The 21,045-nt window shown below is 37.2% G+C and overlaps 1 protein-coding gene across 2 annotated transcripts in view; it reads right to left on the bottom strand.

Annotated features, from left to right (window-relative positions):
• TPD52 (tumor protein D52) overlaps nucleotides 1–21,045 on the bottom strand; it is a 266,195-nt gene that overhangs the window by 90,733 nt on the left and 154,417 nt on the right. The window lies entirely within an intron of this gene.

The following is a 21,045-nucleotide window of genomic DNA, read 5'->3' as shown; positions in this document are numbered from 1 at the left end:
GTAGTATTAAGGAGAGGGCAAGAGAGAGTCCTGACTTAATTCCAAAACAAATTTCAAATAGTTTAAAATCATAAGATCAAAATATAAAGCCACAAAATACCAGAAGGAAATATAGCCCCAATATTTCCATGTTTTTTCTCAGTATGACACCCAAATTAGAAACTACAAAAGAAAAAATTATGTAAAATCAAAATATAAAAATTTTTCATGGCAAAATTAACCAACAAAAAACTGGAGTAAATAGTTTCAACAGTTGAAACAAAGGGTAAATACAAGGAAGAAAGTCATAAATCAAAAAAACTAATGAACATGGGCCAATGAAACCAGAACAAAATTCACTTAAGAAAAATATGAAAAATGCACATTAAAACAATAACAAAATATCTTGCTTGGCAAGATAACAAATAAAGATAATACCTATGAGAAAGTTATTCTGCAGCAATTGGAAATATTCATAAGTCTTTAAAGAATGTATATACTTTCAAATTCTCCCATTCTGAAGAATTTATCCAAAGGATATAAGAAAATCATAACAATATTTATGTACACAACTGTCACTGAAGTGCTATTTATAAAAACAGTGAAAATTAGGCAACCGATAGAATGGTAGAAAATATTTGCAAACTACGACACTGACAAAGGATTAAAATAGAGAATCTATAAAGAGCTCAAGAAACTCAACAATAGTAAAACAAACAATCCAGTTAAGAAATGGGCAAAGGACTTGAACAGGTATTTTCCAGAAGAGGAAATTCAACTGGCCAGCAGATCCATGAAAAAGTGCTCAGGATCACTAGCCATTTGGGAAATGCAAATCAAAATCACAATGAGGTTTCACCTCACCCCAGTTAGAATGGCTCTCATACAGAAATAAACAAAAATAAATGCTGGCAAGGATGTGGGGAAAAAGGTATCCTAATCCATGGTTGGTGGGAATGAAAACTGGTGCAGCTAGTGCAGAAGACAGTATGGAGATACCTCAGAAAGCTGAAAATATGTCTATCACATGACCCAGCAATCCCACTCCTGGGAATTTACTCAAGAGAAATGAAATCAGCATATTAAAGAGTAATCTATACCCCCACGTTCACTGCAGCTCAATGTACAATAGCTAAGATATGGAACCAATCAAGATTTCTACCAACTGATAGACAAAGAAATTATGGTATATATACACTATGAAATACTACTCAGCAGTTAAAAAAATGAAATCCTGTCTTTTGCAACTGGAAATCAATATACTTACTGAAATAAGCCAGTCCCCAAAAGACAAATACCATATGTTTTCCATGATCTGGGGTAACTAATAGAGTATCTAAAATGCAATGTATAGGAGTGAAATTGACATTTTGCGATTCGATGATTGTTTACAGCCCTTGTCTTTACTGTTCAGGAACAGTGTTTTTTTCCCCTCATACCATTGTTGAACTATTTACTTAATGTAGGGTTAATCTTAAGAGTATAAAATAAACTGAAAACAGATCTCTGTAAAAATCAAGAGTGGGAATAGCAGAGAGAGGAGGAAAAAGGGTGGGAGGGAGGGTAGGGCAGTAAGACTTACTATGTTACTAAATCTGTATTTATGAAATTCATGAAATGTGTATACCTTAAATAAAATTTTAAAAAAAGAAAACAAAACAGTGAAAACTAAAACCAACATTCATCTATACCAACAGAATAATAATTAAATATAGTAACGGAATGCTATATAGTATTCAACAATTTTGATTATGGAATAGTTAGATAGCCTTCTTTTAAAAATAGATGTCACACTTTATTTTATTTTACTAATTTACTTTCATTTTATTTGAAAGGCAGAGAGATATCTGCTGGGTTATTCCCCAGATTCACCCAACAGCCAGGGTTGGGTTAGGCCAAAGCCAGGAACAAGGAACTCTATGCAATTCTCTGACCCTGTCCTGGGTAGCAAGGACCCAAGTATAGAAGACATCACCTGCTGACACCCAACGTGCACATTAGCAGGAAGTTGGAGTAGCAGAACTCAAACGAACAAAGAACTCTGATATGGGATGTTGTTCCAAGCAGTGACTTAAGCCACTGTACCAAACCCCCAGCCCTAGATGGTCCTTACATCTACTTACTTGGAAGAAAATTTGATTACAAAATAGTATTCAAAAACATGCTTTCTTGTTAAGAAGCTTTATATATAAATTATTTCAGGTTATCTTTGTTTTCTTCCTTTAATTATCTGAATTTGCATTTGTAAGCAACTTGAGTTACTTTTATAATAAAATGCTATTTTTTTTTTTTTGACAGGCAGAGTGGACAGTGAGAGAGAGAGACAGAGAGAAAGGTCTTCCTTTTGCCGTTGGTTCACCCTCCAATGGCCGCCACGGTAGCGCGCTGCGACCGGCGCACTGCGCTGATCCAATGGCAGGAGCCAGAGGCTTATCCTGGTCTCCCATGGGGTGCAGGACCCAAGCACTTGGGCCATCCTCCACTGCACTCCCTAGCCACAGCAGAGAGCTGGCCTGGAAGAGGGGCAACCGGGACAGAATCCGGTGCCCCGACCGGGACTAGAACCTGGTGTGCCGGCGCCGCAAGGCGGAGGATTAGCCTAGTGAGCCACGGCGCCGGCCTTAAAATGCTATTTTTAAATGAAAAGATGAATAAGCTTAATGATATCAAGATATCATATACACAGATCAGGAAACGCCATAATGTCAATAAATAAGTAAGTTAGTCAAAGAAATCAGCAATTTGTATAAAAGGAAATACTACTAATAAATAAATAAATACATGTAGTGTTCAATCTGCTTCCATAGGCCTGAAACATATTAAAAACCTCTAAGCCTAGTTATTCCACTTCATCATTCCTCAGGAAATAATCCTAGAAGTAGTAACCCGTGGAAATGTTTACAGCTGTGTCATTTATAAGAGTGAAAAAGCAGAAACAATCTGCCTAATAAGGAGTGTCTAAAGAGATCAGGACACAGGTAGTGATACACAACACATACTTCAAAATGAAAAATGATATGCTATTGAGAAATCTGGGTCCAAATTATAGGGAGAACAATTAAAACCACATATAAACAAAAGAAAAACCTGTGTCTAGTTGAAAAGACTGAAAGGAAATACAATAAAATGACTGGTAGAGTTATGAAGTTTTAAATTTGAATTCTTAGGGAATTTCCCATATCTTCTTCATGAAAAACTGTATTACTTCAACCAGTTGAAACAAAAAAGAAAAAAAATTAATAACAGAAATACCAACACAAAAACAATTTTACTAATTTGCCTTCATCTCTGAAGAATATTAACTCTCACAAAAATTAACTCACAAATATTAACTCTCGCAAAAATCAATATGTGGTACAAATGATTTAAAGTTTTAATCTAAAAATGAACAGGCCAACAAAATTTATTAGGCTTGATCATTAAAATATTTTTATAATAAACAAGAGTATACAAGAAAAAATGCTTCCATATATTAAAATGTATGCATTTTCAGTAAACCATAAAATTGCAATGTAAAAGAACATAATGGTCGGTGCCGCGGCTCAATAGGCTAATCCTCTGCCTGCGGCGCCCGGGTTCTAGTTCTGGGCATTCAGGGTGCCGGATTCTGTCCTGGTTGCCCCTCTTCCAGTCCAACTCTCTGCTGTGGCCTGGGAAGGCAGTGGAGGATAGCCCAAGTGCTTGGGCCCTGCACCTGCATGGGAGACCAGGAGAGGCACCTGGCTCCTGGCTTCAGATCAGCGTGGTGCGCCGGCCGCAGCGGCCATTGTGGGATGAACCAACGGAAAAAGGAAGACCTTTCTCTCTATCTCTCTCTCTTACTGTCCACTCTGCCTGTCAAAAAAATAAAAAAAAAGAATTTCTTTAAAAAAAAAGAACATAATATTTGATATTTATGATACATATTTAAATACTTTTCCCTAATCTCCATTTTTTAATAAAAAATGCAACTGAAATTCTTTTATAAAAGATTATTGTGATAAAAAGTAGAAATTTAAAAAGCGATACTTGGAAGTTAACTATTTTTTTCCTAATAAACATGTAATTCAAATATCTTTAAAGAACTAAAGGGTAAGAATGTCACGTCACTGGACAGACTGCTCAGCATTTCACCCTCTGGACACGCTGTGGATCACGCCTGGTTTCCAAACTACCATGCACTAGCTTACTGACTTGACATAAATTTTGTAATTTCTCTAGGTTTCAGTCTCCTTGGTTTAAAAACGTGGATACTGCTGCTCAATTCAGGATGGTACTGTATTTTTCTCTACAAACTTTGATATAATTACCTTAAGTTAAAAAAAGATAGAATAAAAAATTAAGCTATGGTTACATATTTGAAGACTGAAGAGAATTTGGATTACAATCTTAATTGTACCCATTCTTTACCCCTCCCCATCTCTGAAAAAAACAAAACAAAAGGGGCCAGTGTCTTGGCTCACTTGTTTAATCCTCTGCCTGTGGTGCCAGCATCCCATATGGGCAGCGGGTTCTAGTCCCGGTTGCTTCTCTTCCAGTCCAGCTCTCTGCTGTGGCCCGGGAAGGCAGTGGAGGATGGCCCAAGTGCTTGGCCCCTGCACCCGCATGGGAGACCAGGAGAAGTACCTGGCTCCTGGCTTCGGATCAGTGCAGCGCCAGCTGTAGTGGCCATTTGAGGGGTGAACCAACAGAAAAGGGAGACCTTTCTCTCTGTCTCTCTCTCACTGTCTATAACTACCTGTCAAATAAATTAAAAAAAAAAAAAAAACTAAATATTCTGCTTCCAAGAATTGTGACATAATTTTGTTTTCCAAAAATGAAAGAGTAGATAATCACCCTTTAGGAAATGAACATGGAACAAACTCATTTAACACAAGTTAAAAGATAATACTTTTAACAGAAAGAGACAAAAACTCATTCTTTTAATTATGTATAATGGTTCTTTTCACTATAGAAACTTGAAAATGTTATCAGAAATTTCCAGAAACAAATATATTTTAGTAGTTACTTCAGCATTCAGTTATTAATTTTTGTTTGATAGGGAGGAACCCAAAAAGCCAACAACATCCAGCATTCTTATGCAAGAGAAGTAAGTCTCCATATGTTTAATTGTAAGTAGTCAAGTTTTCTGCTATTTGTAATTGACACAAGTCTAAATACTTTGGAAAGTCACTTCTAGGCTAACTTTTCTCATCAATTAAGTAGGAATAATGATAATAATGCATAGAATCTGACAAGTATAATAGTTCAATTATGCCAGCTGCTACGATGATTATTTGATTATCACACCAACATTTGGGGTAAGTACTATCACTTCAGCCATTTTGAAGACAAGAAAAGGGAGGCTCCAAGAAATTAAGCAGCTTGCTCATAGCCACATTTTGAGCTACACTTAAAGAGTAGAACCAGGATTCAAATTCAGAAATCCTTAGTCCATTGCCAATGAGTTTAAGCCATTGTGATGTTTAGAAAAGTGATAAAACAGGCTGGTGTTCTGGCATAGCAGGTAAAGCCGCCACTTAGAATGCTGGCATCCCATATGGGCGCCAGTTCAAGTCCTGGCTGCTCTACTTCTCATCTAGCTCTCTGCTAATGGTCTGGGAAAAGAAAGGAAGATGGCCCACTTGGGTCCCTGCTATCCATGTGGGAGACCTGGAAGAAGCTCCTGACTCCTGACTTTGGACTGGGCAAGTGCTGGCTGTTGCAGCCATCCGGGGAATGAACCAGTGGATGGAGGATCTCTCTCTCTCTCTCTCTCTCTCACTCTCACTCTGAATTTCAAATAAAAGGAAGGAAGGCAGGAAGGGAGGGAGGGAAGAAGGGAGGAAGGAAGGGAGGGAAGTTGGGAGGAAGGAAAGGAGGGAAGGAGGCAGGGAGGGAATAAGGAAGGAAAGAAGGGAAGGGAGGGAATAAGGAAGGAAGGAAGGGAAGGAAAGAGGGAGGAAGGAAGACTAAACACAGTTAAGAGTTAACAGTTAAGGGGCATGCATCTGGCATAGTGCTCAGGATAACTACATCCCATATTGAAGTGTCTGGGTTCAAATCCTGGCTCCACTCCTGATTCTAGCTTACTGCTAATGTGTAACCTGAGAGGCAACAGGTGATGGCTCAAGTAATTGGGTTCCTGCCACCCACCTGGGAAACCTGGATTGCATTCCCAGCTTCTGGTTTTGACCTGGCACAGCTGTTACGGACATCTGGGGAGTAAGTGAGCAAATGGAAGACCTCTCTCTGTCTCTCTGCCTTTCAAATAAATAATTTTTAAAAATTTAAAAACGGTTAATAGCTACAATGGTTATGACAATATTAACAACTATGAAGACAAGAACCGGTAGAAAATTTCCTAAATTTCAATTCTCAGAAAAAGTAAATTCTCATTTAATTCAGTATTAATTTTATTTTTCCAATTAATATTGAGATAGTTCTCAGTTCTTCACTAAAAAGAGAAATACCTGATCCTCTTCATTGACTATAATTTTGTCCCTTTCTAACACCACAGGAAAACTAAGAACAGTATATCTCAACCAATAATGAAAATACACTACTATTAGCTAAATGGGTTTGTGAATTCCACCTATCAAAAAGTAAGCAACAAGCATTTATCATGAACTTATAGTCTGCAAGGTACTATGCCAATATTTGAAAAGTATTTTCCCCAAAAGATGTAGCAAATGTTTATTTTCTCCAAATAAACTTAAGATTCCATTAGAGGGAATATTCTATAACAGTCCTTAAAGTTAGGAAGTTGCTGCTACTGTCACTCACCAGCACTGGCAGCATCATCACCACCTTTACTAACATATGCAGAGCTTATATCACAAGCCAGCATATGATAAGCTTTATTTGTGGGACATTTTCCTTCAATCTTCAAATGTAAGCAAGACAAAGAACTTGAAAAATTCATGATGAAGAGCAGTATGTAGAAAACAAGCTAAATTCAGAATTAAAGCTTCTAGATAAATTACATTCAGGAAATTTAGGAAAAGATATTTAGTTTCTGGACTAGATTTTGAGATTCAAGGAATTTATGTTTAGCTGCTTACCTTCAAAAAGTTTAGCATATTATTTTTCTAGCAAATAAAAAAAAGCATTTTAAATGCCAAAACAAAATGGATGATGGATGAAACAGAAGTTTTGAGGTAAGGTTAACTTAAGTAAAAACGCTAAGCCTCAAAATATGTATCTTTACAGCAATACAGCTTGGTAGTCAAATTATTTCATATCATACATTCCAAAATGAAAGAACTATAGCTTTCTTCATTATATAGCTTAAGAAATAGTAGATACTATCATTTTCATGAGACTATTGTATGTAAAAAAAATGCTTTCAAGGAAAGATTCATCTGCTTAATAAATTCAAAATGACACAGGCAATAGCATAAAATCCACATGAACATTATAATACGCCTAATCAGTACTAATTAAGGATATAATTATACGTGTTTAATATCTAATTTGCATTTTCAAAAGGAACACAAAGTATTCTATTTTAGGTCCAAAATTAAGGTTCTGAATTAAAACTTTAAAAGAAACCTAACTAGTATATTTATGGGAATTTTTTTCTTAAAAATTAGAACAAACTAAGAATAAAAAATCATATTCTCAAGTACTGAACTATGTTGAACATGGGATGACTCCTAATAAAAAGAAAATGAACACATAGAGATGGAACATTTGTAAGTTTCATTTATGAAGCTTTTCTTAATTACTACAATGCTGTGGTGTGGTATCTAAAATAGGGGAGCTTCAAAACAATCTTTTTGGAAAAGTGTTGGTTAAATTAGCCTAGGTTTAGATCCTTAGAGAAACGAGCTTCTACTGTACACACTGAAAAAGGCAGGGTTTGTGGAAACCTCTTACCTTTCATTCCCATTGTTGTTCCTGACACCTGCCTTGCTCATCTTCCCAGCACAAGCCAAAAACTACTGTATCTCTTCTTTACCATTTTCATTCTCTACAATTTTGTAAGGCACCTACTAAAGGAATGTTAAGAACAGAGAAGTAGATGCAATTAATATTGAGATAGTTCTCAGTTCTTTACTTAAAGAGAAATACCTGACTGCATTCACACAACAGCACAAGATATAGAGTATTGTTCGACTAGAGGTGTTATCTTTAACTCTCATAGTAAAACACATTAAGGACAGAGATCCTACATGGGGGGCATGTGCCCAGTGACTCCTGTTGTTGATTTAACAATTGACACTCTTATTTATGACGTCAGTAATCACCCGGGGCTCTTGTCATGAGCTGTCGAGGCTATGGAAGCCCCTTGAGCAACTCACTTTTAATTTTTTTTTTTTTTTTTTAATTTTGAGAGGCACAGAGAGTGTAGGGAGAGAGAGAAATAGAAAGAGAATGCTTTCATACGCCGGCTCACTCCTGAGAAGCCCAAAACAGCAGGGGCTGGGGATCACATGCCAGGAACAAGAACTCAGTACAAGTCTTCCATGTGCATGGCAAGAACCCAGTTATTTGAGCCATTACCAGGGTCCACACTAGTAGGAAGCTGGAATAAGGAGCAGAGACAAGCATAAAACCCACTCAGACATGGGATGGGGCATCGTAACCAGCTTCTTAATCCCTAAACCAAACATCAATCTCATGACTCACTTTTAATAAAAATAATATAGCATAAAAAGCATCCCAATTTCTTCCTTGAACCCTCTCTTAGATCACTCTGGGGGAAGCTGCTATATCATGAGGACATTCAGGCAGCCCAATGAAGAGGTCCATGTGATGAGGAACCTCTTGCCAACAAGCAGCACTAGCTTGCCAGGCATATGAGTGACCCACCTTGGAAGCCAAAGCTCCAGTCCAGCCAAACCTTTAGAAGACTACAGCCTTGTCTGATATCTTGACTGGACTTCATGAGAGACCTTGAGCCAGAACCTTCCAGCTAAAGCACTCCTGGATTCCTAGCCCACAGCAATCACGTGAGACAACAAATGTTTGTTTTAAGTCACTAAGTTTTGGAGTAATTTGGGATACAGACATAGATAACTAATATAATCACACCAAACTCATTCTCAATGCTCATGCCATTTCTCACAGAGGTATTCTCTCATTATCCATTCCCCAAAACTCCCTCCTCCATCCATCGGAATATAACTAAAACTGTATCTCTTTAGGGAGGTCCTTCCTTCCTTCCTTCTTTCCTTCCTTCCTTCCTTCCTTCCTTCCTTCCTCCCTTCCTCCCTTCCTCCCTTCCTTTTTTATGAAACCACCTCAAATTTCTCCAGCATCTCCTTTAAACACGTCTATGCTGTGTCACTTTATTCATTTAGGCATTATTTGTACAACTCTCTAAGTTACTGAGCTATATATTTTTCCTTCTAAGGATGTCACAGTTTTTTTAATTGCATTCAGCACACTATAATAAAATACTCAACAACAAGATTAATGAACCTCTCTTTTTCTGCTGAGAAAATTAACAACACACGCATACACATACACACCCTAGAAGTGTATTTGAGTAGGAAAAAAATAGTGGTTAATAATACAGATTCAGGAGGCTGGCACCATGGCTCACTTGGTTAATCCTCCGCCTGTGGTGCTGGCATCCTATATGGGCGCTGGGTTCTAGTCCTGGTTGCTTCTCTTCCAGTCCAACTCTCTGCTGTGGCCCCGGAAGGCAGTGGAGGATGGCCCAAGCGCTTGGGCCCCTGCACCCACATGGGAGACCAGGAGGAAGCACCTGGCTCCTGGCTTCGGATCAGTGCAGCGCCAGCTGTAGCGGCCATTTGGGGAGTAAACCAACGGAAGGAAGACCTTTCTCTCTCTCTCTCTCACTGTCTAACTCTTTTCTGTCAAATAAGAAAAAAAAAAAATGTTCCATTCTTTAAAAAAAAAAAAAAAATACAGATTCAGGGAAGCTGTACTGCCTCTGATCTGATTGCTTACTAGCTGCAGGCCTTGGGTAGGCTACTCAAAGTCTCTGTAAGCCTTAGTTTCTTCAGTGTTGTTTAGTGAGAACCCTTCAGTGTCTGTTACAGTAATAAAAAGATTAAAGAAAATAATATATGAAAATATCTTAACAACAAAGTGCCTAGCACAGAAAGAGAGTTCAAAAATGTTAGTTATTATTGTTCTTATAATTAATCACAAATTACAAAATACATGCTGAAATCCTGGGTCACTAAGATTCTGTAGATGCTATCAAGAAGCAATTTAAATTAATACAAACTTCTACAAACTAAAATAGAACTCAGACCTTCTAAAAAGATAGCTTTTAATTTTTCTAAAATCAGCTCTTAGGTCAGCAGAACTACAGCCTGAACCAATTCTAGGAGTGCAGCCTTGACTTTTTCTCTTCTTGTTCCTATTAAGATATTAACTTCAAAGCTTTTGTGGGGACAGTTAATTGCCTGCATTCTTTACCAAGCAGCCACCATAGTAGTTTCCAGATTCACTCTTGACCTTTACAGTCCTGGAAGGCACATAAGACAAACTTACTAGACATGTAAATTTAGACACTCTCTGGGCTGATTTGATATACATATGTAAATATGAAGCAATTCAATCTAATAGAACTAATCAATCCAAAAAAAAAAACCTTAGCTATAACATGTATCAAACAAGAAAGAACCACCACCATAAAACTCTAATACTACTAAGTGTGAATGACATGTTTCATGAGCCCAGAACACTTATAAGATCATACTTTAAAGTCTGATTCTTGGATATTTGAATATACAAATAATAACTGAACACATAATTTAATTTAAACAATTCTTAAGGTTTCTTATTAAAAACTTAAATTAGCAGATGCTCATTTATTCCCTGACTCCAAATCAGAGATCTGTTCAAGAAAAACTAACAGAATGATTTTTAAATCACCAATCTATTTAAAAATATGCATACTTTTTAAATTGTATTCCATGATCACTTAATACAAATTCTTATTTTTCTTCTCCCCAACAATACAACTTTAAAACTTTAGTTTTTTGGAATATTCTGTATACATTTTACTCTTTTGTGACCCTACATATCACACAACCTGAAATAGAAACAAAGACTAGGAAATTAGCTTGTTTATTCCACCTTAATGTCAAAGAAATGTACAAATAATATTCAGTGCACGTGCTAGTTACCTCAGAACTGCCAATCATGCTTGTTTTGAAACTCTTTGATTTTCAGACCTGTCAATCATGTGTTTTGATAGAGATGCCGGTACAGAGATAATGCTTTAAAAGACACAACCCTCATTAACACATTAATAAATAAGTGAGCCTTACTTGTAAAACTGGACTTGAATTTTACAGGAATGTTTACAATTCTTGAAAAATCAAAATTAAAATATAACTTGCTGATATCAAAAGATTTGGAGAATTAGACTTTTTAACCAAAGCAATAAGCATAACTTAACCAAAAGGATTTTTCTATTTCAGTAAAAAGAGAAATGGTCCTTAACTAATGTTAATCAGAAGTAGTATGACATGAATGGAAATTAGAATCAGTGACCTATATCTGATCACTTTACTTTTTGTTTTTAAGGCAGACAGCATTATCTATATAGAACAAGTACAAGGCCCTCATCTCTACCCCTCCGATACAACCCAATTCATTGTCCACTTGGTCTTTAACAGCTGAAAGAATAACTATTCAAAACGTTTCCCTCTACCTCACAACCCATAACTACTCATCAAAACCTGTCCTTTCTACCTCCTAAACACCTCGTCTTTCCCCCACTCTGAGACTTAATCCACATTCTCATCATTTTTTTCCAGCAGCTTCCTTATCGATCTCCCCAACTCCAGCATCGCTCTTCCAACATACAAAAATGTTCTGCTCTACCAGAATGATATCAGTGAAACACAAATATGATCCACATTTTAATGGCTTTTTGTCATTTTCAGAAAAAAGCCCCCAATTTTTAAAAAAGTTTATTTTATTCATTTGAAAGGCAGAGTTACAGTGAGACAGAGAGACAGACAGATAGATCTTCCATCTCGTGGTTGATTCCCTAACTGGCCGCAATGGCCAAGGCTGAGCCAGATGAAGCCAGAAGCTTTATCCAGGTCTCCCACTTGGGTGCAGGGGCCCAAACACTTGAGCCATCTTTTTGCTGCTTTCCCAGGCACATTGGCAGGGAGCTGGACTGGAAGTGGAGAGCCAGGACCCAAACTGGCACCCATATGGCAGTGGCTTTATCTGCTGTGCTACAAAGTCAGCCTCTAAAGTCCCAAATTCTTAGAATATAAATTCCTTGAAAATCTGGTTCCTGCCCACCCTCTCCACTCTCTCATCACTTCTCTTAATTTAAACCAAAAAAACCACTTGAGTTCCCAGGAAAACCAGTCTCTCTCTCACACTTAACAATTTTCAGTGCTGCTCTCTTACCTGCAATCACTCTCATTTTCTGCATTTAGTATCCCTTACCCCATTTCCACTCAGTTCAATTGTTAGCTCCTTTGGGACACCTCTAATTTAAGCAGACTCAACTATCAACCTCTTCCTCTCCACTGCAGTAGAATACAGAAAATAAACCTAATATGGTGTTATATTTATGGCTTTATTCTCTATTCCCCTGAACTGAATCAATGCCATAAAAGCAAGGATTATCTGTAATCTGTACATTAACATTAATTATGGAGGTGACACAAAATAGTGCATATTAAAGGCTTGCTGACTCAATGAAAAGTTATACCAAAATCAACACCTTATTTCTTAATAGAATGTCACAAAGGTGCATTTCAATACAACCAAACTAATCAACACCATTAAGCAATTTTTTGAGCTTAACAAAATTTTTAAGAAACTGACTTAGTGGTCAGCATTGTGGCACAGTAGGTTAAGCCTCCATCTGTGACACTGGCATCCCATACAGGCACTGGTTCATGTCCCAGCTTCTCCTCTTCTGACCCAGTTCTCTGCTAATGACCTGGAAAAGCAGCGGAAGATGGCCCAAGTGCTTGGGCCCCTGCACACATATAGGAAAACCAGAAGAAGCTCCTGGCTCCTGGCTTTGAATCGGTCCAGCTCCAGCAACTGTGGCCATTTGAGGAGTGAACCAGTAGATAGAAGACTTTTCTCTTTGCCTCTTCCTCTCTCTTTCTGTAACTCTTTCTCTCAAATAAATAAATCTTACAAAAAAAAAATTGACTTAAAACTTACAAAGTCACCATATGAACTAGCACCATCTCCTATCTTATTTTCATTACTGTTCCTTCAAGAGGTATTAAAGTCCCAAGTCACAATAAATGGTTATGTCCAAACCACTCAGCACTTTGATTGGTTCAACAAACACTGCACTGATATGTGACAACTCCTTTCAAGGGCATCAGTAAACAGCCAGTCAACACAGGCAAAACCTTAACCCAGTTGCACTTCACTAATCAGTCAGTTGGTAACATCAAATATCCACAGGACCCAGGGAGAATGAGGCAGGAGTTTAGGAGCTGTCAAAACACATGTTGAAATCTATACAGTTTATTCATGGAATAAACTGCCAAGTCCTTATTCAAACACAGTTGTTTTTATTTTAAACACAACAAATTTAGTGACCAGGTTTTATTCAAAGAAAATTAAAAGTCTAAGAAAGTTATAGAAAGTCAACATGGGCATTAACAGAGAAAAGAAGAGATGAAATACAAAAATTGTAGAACTGAGAGGTTATCTGGCTATGCAAAATAAAAAAAAAAACAAAACAAAACAAAAAAACAAAAAATTAACCTACTTTAAGTCTAATACAGGTCCAAGAAAGAAGGTGTATTTTATAAAAAAGAACCAACCCAAGAATTAAAAATTAATACATGTGGGGCCTGTGCTGTGGCGTAGTGGGTAAAGCCACTGCCTGCAGTGCAGGCATCCCATATGGGCGCCAGTTTGAGTCCTGGCTGCTCCACTTCCAATCCAGCTCTCTGCTATGGCCTGAGAAAGCAGTGGAAGATGGCCCAAGTCCTTGGGCCCCTGCACCTGCATGGGAATCCAGAAAAAAAGCTCTTGGCTCCTGGCTTTGGATTGGCACAGCTCTGGTTGTTGTGGCTATCTGGGAAGTGAACCACTGGATGGAAGACTTCTCTCTCTCTCCGCCTCTGCCTCTCTGTAACTCTGCCTTTCAAATAAATATATAAATCTTTTAAAAAATTAACACATGTATAAAAGCCACCTTTTTTGTTATTTGCAGAATAAACTTTTTTGGAATAGATCATTCCCAAATAACATGAGGCATGCTGACTTGAATCAATCAATCATTGTCAAATATAATCGGGTTCCTGTGACTACAGGTCTCAGACTAAATATGACATGAATCTAACCCAAAATAAGGCTGGACCTTCTACATAAACTTATTGGCAGTAATACTATCTAAACTACTGTTCTAGTCAGTTTGGGCTCCTATAACAAAACAGCACAAATAGAGAAGTTTATAAATAATAGAAACGCATTCCTCACAGTTCTAAAGGCTGGGAAGTCCAAAGTCACGGCAGCAGCAGATTCAGTGATTGGTGGAGGCCCACACCTGTTTCATAGCTGGCACCGTCTCACTATGTCCCCACCTGGTGGAATGGGCAGGGCAGCTGTTTGGGTCTCTTTTATAAAGGCCCTAATTCTATTCACAAGGGCTGAAACCCCAGGGCCTAATCATCCTAATAACCCTACCTCCCAATAGCATCAAACTAGTGAGTAACGTTTTACCACATGAACTCTAGGAGGATACAAATATTCAGACGATAGTAGCCATGGACACCTTAGGCAAAGCTATTATATCAGACCGCCTACCATCCTTTCTTTTGGTGTTTTTAAAATCTGATTAACATGTAATATTTCTATATTTTTATGGGATGCAGTGCAGCATTTCAACACAAGTATATGGAATAAACTGATTAGTCAGTTTCTGTTGGCCAGTGTTTCTGTTGGCGTTACTTGATGTGTGGAGCCTTCCAGCTCCTCTCTTCAGTTTTTTATACTGTATGTAATACATTGTTGTGAACTATAGCCACCCCACTGTGCTGTGGAACATTACCTATTATCCAAACTCCTATCTCTTCTTCCCCAGACCTTACCAGTCCCTGGTAAGCACCATTCTAAGTTCTAATCAACTGCTGTATTTTTTTTTTTAAACTTCCACATATAAGAGAGAACATGCAGTATTTTCTTTCTGTGTCTGGCTAATTTTGCTTAATATAATGACCTCTAGATCCATCCATATTTTGCAAATGTCAGGACTGCATTCTTTTTAAAGGCTGAATAACATACAACTTACTTATCCATTCATTCATCCATTTACTTAATTTACTTATCCATTCATTCATTCATGGAAACCTACAATGATTCCATCTCTTGGCTGTTGTGAATAGAACTGCAATAAACATGGGAGTGTAGGTATCTTTTTCACATGTGAATTTTTTTAAAGATTTTTATTTATTCATTTGAGAGGCAGAGTTACAGCAGAGAGAGGAAGAGACAGAGAGAAAGGCCTTCCATCTGCTGGTTTACTCCCCAAATGGCAGCAATGGCCCAAGCAGGGCTTATCTGAAGTCTACCACGTGGGTACAGGGCCTAAGCACTTGGGCCATCTTCCACTGCTTTCCCAGGCCATTAGCAGAGAGCTGGATCAGAAGAGGAATAGCCTGAACACGAACCAGTGCCCAAATGGGATGCCAGCACCGCAGGCGGAGGCTTAGCCTATTGAGCCACAGCACCAGCAGTAATTTCTTTAAAGAAAAATTTCTCTCCACTATCGGGTCTTTCCAAATCATAAAAATTAACTATCAACCACTGTACTCCATAAGCTGTACTTTGGAAATTTATATTCATTAAATAAAAGTTTTAAAAAAAATTAACTATCATAATAACAAAAAACTTTTCAATGTTCCTATTTTACTAATTTGTACAATATTCAAATAAGTTACTTAATAATAAAAACAGGTTTCAGAACAAGTTAGCTTTTGCTAAATATATCTAAATATATCCTTCAACTGGAAGAAGCAAAAGTGCCCAGGTGAAGTACAGGATTGCCAACATCTAATGTTTCATGTGGTGTTGGTATCAATGTGTTTAACAGAAAAATTTGGGAAATCAATTAATTAAATGAAAATCACCAAAGTAGTTAATGTCAGAATCACTGTGATTTATTATAAGCTAATTTGAAAGAAAAATAAAAGGATTAAAACTGTTGAAATTGGTACTGTATTAGGTTCCACCCATGTCCCCCAATTTCGGAGTTCATTTACAATATTCCTATTCTGCAATTTTGACTAGATCACAATTATAGCTTAGATTCTGAATGTACTATCTTTATGAAATTAATTTCTTTCTCTAAAAGTGTTCTTCAAACTTTTTTTTTTTTTTTTTTTTTTTTGGCAGTTGAGATATTCACCAGCACCACCCCACACTTTCAACAAAATGTTTTCAGAATTGCACTACATAAACAGATAAACAGAGCTGCTCAGAAGGCAAGGCCTAACATTCCTTTAACCCCTTAGAGCAATCTCGGGAGCCTTTCTGTAAAATTGTAGAGCTTTCTGGTGAACACATTGAAAACTGTTCCTTAAAACTATAGTAAAAAAAAGAATATTAAAACACAAAAGTTATAGAATTTATTAAAAGGCTGTTACTTAATTAGAATATTAATTAACCAAAATAATGTCTGACCTTTATCAGTTGTTCTAATTCTAAAATGCCATCAAACGTTTATTAGCCAAACTAGATATTTCAGAAATTTTATTCTTTTTTTTGTATTTTATTAATGTTTAGACTGTCCTAAGTAGAACATACTCAACCACACAAAAAGTTTGAATGAGGAGAAGAAAGCAGTTCCCTCAAGGGATTTTAAAAAAGAGGGCAGGTACCAGGCACATGAATAATATTTATGGCAATTTAAAAGTACTAAAGCAGGAAAATTTGCCATCGAGATTTAGTCTCCCACAATTTGCTGACTCAGAGGCCTGACATCTTGGAGGTAGCAGTTCTGTCCAGTCAAGTAATTTAAACTTGAAGGTATAAATGGGACAAAAAGGAGAAGACCAGAAACACCAAGCTTGATCTTACTACTTTCCCACTCAGTGTTATCATGTTTTCACCAGTGATAAACACAACAGGTAAACATTTGAATAAGATACATTCCCATCCACAAATTTAATTTTGGATGAGTACGAGGTAACTGAATGGTAATTATGCTGGCCTGACAATTTTCTCAAGTGTTTTCAAAGTGTAAGTGAGAGAAACCTAGAAAATAGCTTTGCAAAGAACTTAAGCATTTCTATATGTGCAAATCAACAGGCTTAATAAATGTTTTGTGAGGAGTATAAATTTTCATAAATGAATCAATGGAGAATGGGACTGGCAAGGGGAGAGGGAGGAAGAGGTGGAGTGGGAGTGTGGGTGGGAGGACAGGTATGGTGGGAAGAATTCCTAAAGTTATACTTATGAAATCTGTATTCCATAAAAAAATAAATTTAAAAAAATCTTATCTTTAAAAAAACAAAAACTAGACAATAAAAAATTTCTAAGTTAAAAAGTTTCTCTCCAGAAAGCAATTTATGTAGACATATAGTTGGAGTTGTTATCTACACAGCCATAGGGTATGTGTACAAAGGTAAGCAGAGAAAAAAAGAAACTACTCAGGTTAAATTTTATCTGAAGTGAACTACTCCCTTGGGCGCACTGAGAGAAATAACATTACCAGTCTGTAGGTACAGAGCAGAATAGCACCTAAGCCTTTACTCTTGTTTATCCCCCTACTTTTTTAAGGTATTATGATGGCATTTCATACTTAGAGCAATAGAAATAGAGGTCAAAGGTCTTTCTGACTACTATTTTCTACTCACCAGGCACTTTGTCATCATATTTGCTTGTGTAATCACAAATTCTTATTTATATATTTATTTTAAATATCTGAGAAGCAGAGTCAGAGATACCATCCACTGGTTCACTCCTAAATGGCCAGAATGGCTGGGGCTGGGCCAGGTTGAAGCCAGGAGTCAGGAACTCAACCCAGGATTAACAGGGTTTACGTTAGCAGGGATCCAACTACTTGAGCCATCACTGCTGCCCCCAGGTCTACACTAGCAGGCACCTAGAATCAGGAACCGGAACTGAGACTTGAACTCAGGTAACTCCAATATGGAATACAAGTGTCTTAAATGCCAGGCCAAATGTCTGCACCACCAATATTTTAAATGAACTTATGGGGGCTAGAGATTTGGTACAGTGGGTTAACTACCATTTGCAATGCCAGTATCCCATATCAGATGCCGGCTGGAGTCCTAGCTGCTCCATTTCCAATCCAGCTTCCTGCTAATGTGCATGGGAAAGAAGTAAATGATGGCCCAAGTACTTGGGTTCCTGCCACCATGTGGGAGACCTGGATGAAGTTCTAGCTTCTGGCTTTGACCTAGCCCAGATATAGCTATTGTACACATTTGGGGAGTAAACCAGCACATGGGAAATCTGTTTCCTCCTCTCTGTCTCTGTCACTCTGTTCTTTGAATTTTTAAAAAATTGATTTTATGCACTTGTTCTACTCTTTTCCCCATTAGAACTCTTCATGAGCAGAGAACAAATCTGTCTTGTATACCAGTCCTTACAACAATGCCTGGCAAATTAAAGAGGTCCACTGTTTGTTGAATGAATGAATGAATGAATGAATCATCACTGTGGTTCCTCCCTTGCATGATCTTCATTCATGAATGTATTGATTCCTTGAGAGATCTGGAAGTATAAGTTGGTATTTCTGGTAAGAGTAATTGGATACTGGGCAAGTGGTTTAAATGTAAGGAGTTGAATGATAACTACCACAGATCATCATAAAACAAAGAGATTTAGTCTTTTAACTCTCCTAAGGACATAAAAAAAAATGAATACAGCGACTTCTCCAAAGAATATAGAAATTACTTGCAAAATTATTATATAAGTCTCTTCCCCTGGAAGAATCTTGCTAAATAGACTGCATCATTAAAAGAACAGATGGAGTTGAGAGTTTTAAGAAAATAGTAATTTCCATAGTAGAATATGTGCAATGTGGTATGTGTATAATTTTAAATGCAAAATTAAGATTTAATAAATGTTATAAAAGATTCCAACATTTAACTGCTGAAAGTTATAATATGCATAAAATAAATTCAAATCATACTATAACACTCATTGGAGAACTACCTAAATACAAACACCAATATTTAAAAATCTACAATAGTAAATAAGGCATGACAATCAAGTCAGTAATTCCAGAATAATGTCTTCTGAAATATTATGTTCAAGATTATAACATAATGACAAAACTGATATTTTAAAAACTGAATGCTGAAGATAAAAGGGTATCTACAGAGAATTAAATACCCATGAAAGGAATATTATTAACAGAATTCTGTCCTCAAACATAAGGAAACATGTACATCACTAATATTTACAACTTATAATAAACTTGACTGAGCAGGTGAATATCGGCTGGGAAATATCTTGGTAAAGTTGTGTGTAAAATATGTCTTTTTATAAAGTTAACGCCTAATTCTCTGGCCACACGAGTAAGATGGTCATTGCAACTGGACAGTATCGATGCTACTATGATGGAAAGTTTATCAACTGTAGGGAGGAGACATTAAGGATTTCTTTGTGTAAAATAAAATAGTGCTTTATTTAGAAGCTATTAACATATTTTCTATTAATGAAAAAGTGATCTGCTATTGCTTCTCCTGACAGGACCCAAAAGCTAAGGATGCCTCTCCCAAGGCTGACTTTAGAACCACTTATCTTTACACCTGCCTCCTTCATAAACTCTCCTCTTTAGGAATTCTTAAGGGAGGGCATCATTAGGTCACTAGGGTTTCTTTAACATAATATGAATGACAACAACAGCAGTATCAGTTTACTATTTGAAAGTTACTGTACAAAATAATTTTTTTCAAGATTTATTTATTTTATTTGAAAGGCACAGTCACAGAGAGAGAGAGAGAGAGAGAGAGAGATTCCATCCAGTGGTTCATTCCCCACAGGGCTGCAACAGCTAGGGCTGGGGCAGGCTGAAGCCAGGAACTAGGAACTCCACCCAGGACTCCCATGTAGGTGGCAGCGGCCCAAGCACTTGAACCAAATCCTGCTGCTTTCCCAAGTGCATTAGCAGCAAGCTGGATCGGAAATGGAGCTGGCAGGACTTGAATCGGCGCCCATATGGGATGCTAGTGTTGCAGACACTGGCTTAACCCACTGTACCACAATGCCAGCCCCTGTTCAAAATCTTTACATGCAATAACTAATTTAATCCCTTCAAAAAACCTTTACTCAACAAACACTGAGTACAGCATTAAAGTCTGGACTGACAGACACATCCTGCTTAGAAATGTCTTTAAGTCTTATGACCTTTGATTGAACTTGTGTGTTATTTTATCTATCAACTAAAGCCGTCCTGAGCCACAGATCCTCATGCCAGGCAGTATAAGAAGTCCATTTGCCAGGAATTCCCTGGTTTATACTACTCACCTGGCTGAGACATTGTTTAACTTCTGATTATCAGAGGTAGAGATGTGCTGCAGCCAGCTCATACTAACTTGTGCAGAGTTCCCTGTGCACACCTCTTCTCATCTCAGCATTCGGTGGCACCACACTGTAACTTGAAATTGGCCATTGTGGGACTATTTTATAAAGCAGAAATCAGCAAATCAAAGTCTTTTTTTTTTTTTAATAAGAAAGGTGGTTATTAAATATTTACTCACATATCATTGATCTGAGGAAATGTTTATCCCATTAAATCTGTGGAGTCCTATTCAGACTGAAGCAGAACAAGTTTGTCTCCTAACTGGATGAGCACAGTTAACAACTATACCTTTAGATATACATAGCTCTCAGGAGAGGGTCAAATTAGTCTCACAACTGCTCTCCAGGAATAGAGGAGAGTCCTATGAAACGACTCATTCCTAAAACCAACTTCTTAGTCACTGTAATTCATTCTAAGACACCATTGAATACTATACTCATCACTATTTTATGTACTGTTAAGAAGAAAAAAGTACTGCCAATTAAAATCAATATTCTATCAACTCACATGCATCCTGATACCAGAAATATTAATGTTGAAAAAAGTGCAAATTAGAAACTAATGGGAAAAAAATCATTTCTATCTTGTTTACTATTGCTTTCCCATCTCAGCATCTT

The sequence above is a fragment of the Lepus europaeus genome, chromosome 4 (assembly GCF_033115175.1).
Source record: "Lepus europaeus isolate LE1 chromosome 4, mLepTim1.pri, whole genome shotgun sequence".
Taxonomy (NCBI): Eukaryota; Metazoa; Chordata; class Mammalia; order Lagomorpha; family Leporidae; genus Lepus; species Lepus europaeus.
The sequence above is the reverse complement of the archived record's forward strand: the minus strand, read 5'-3'. Positions and strand labels throughout refer to the sequence as shown.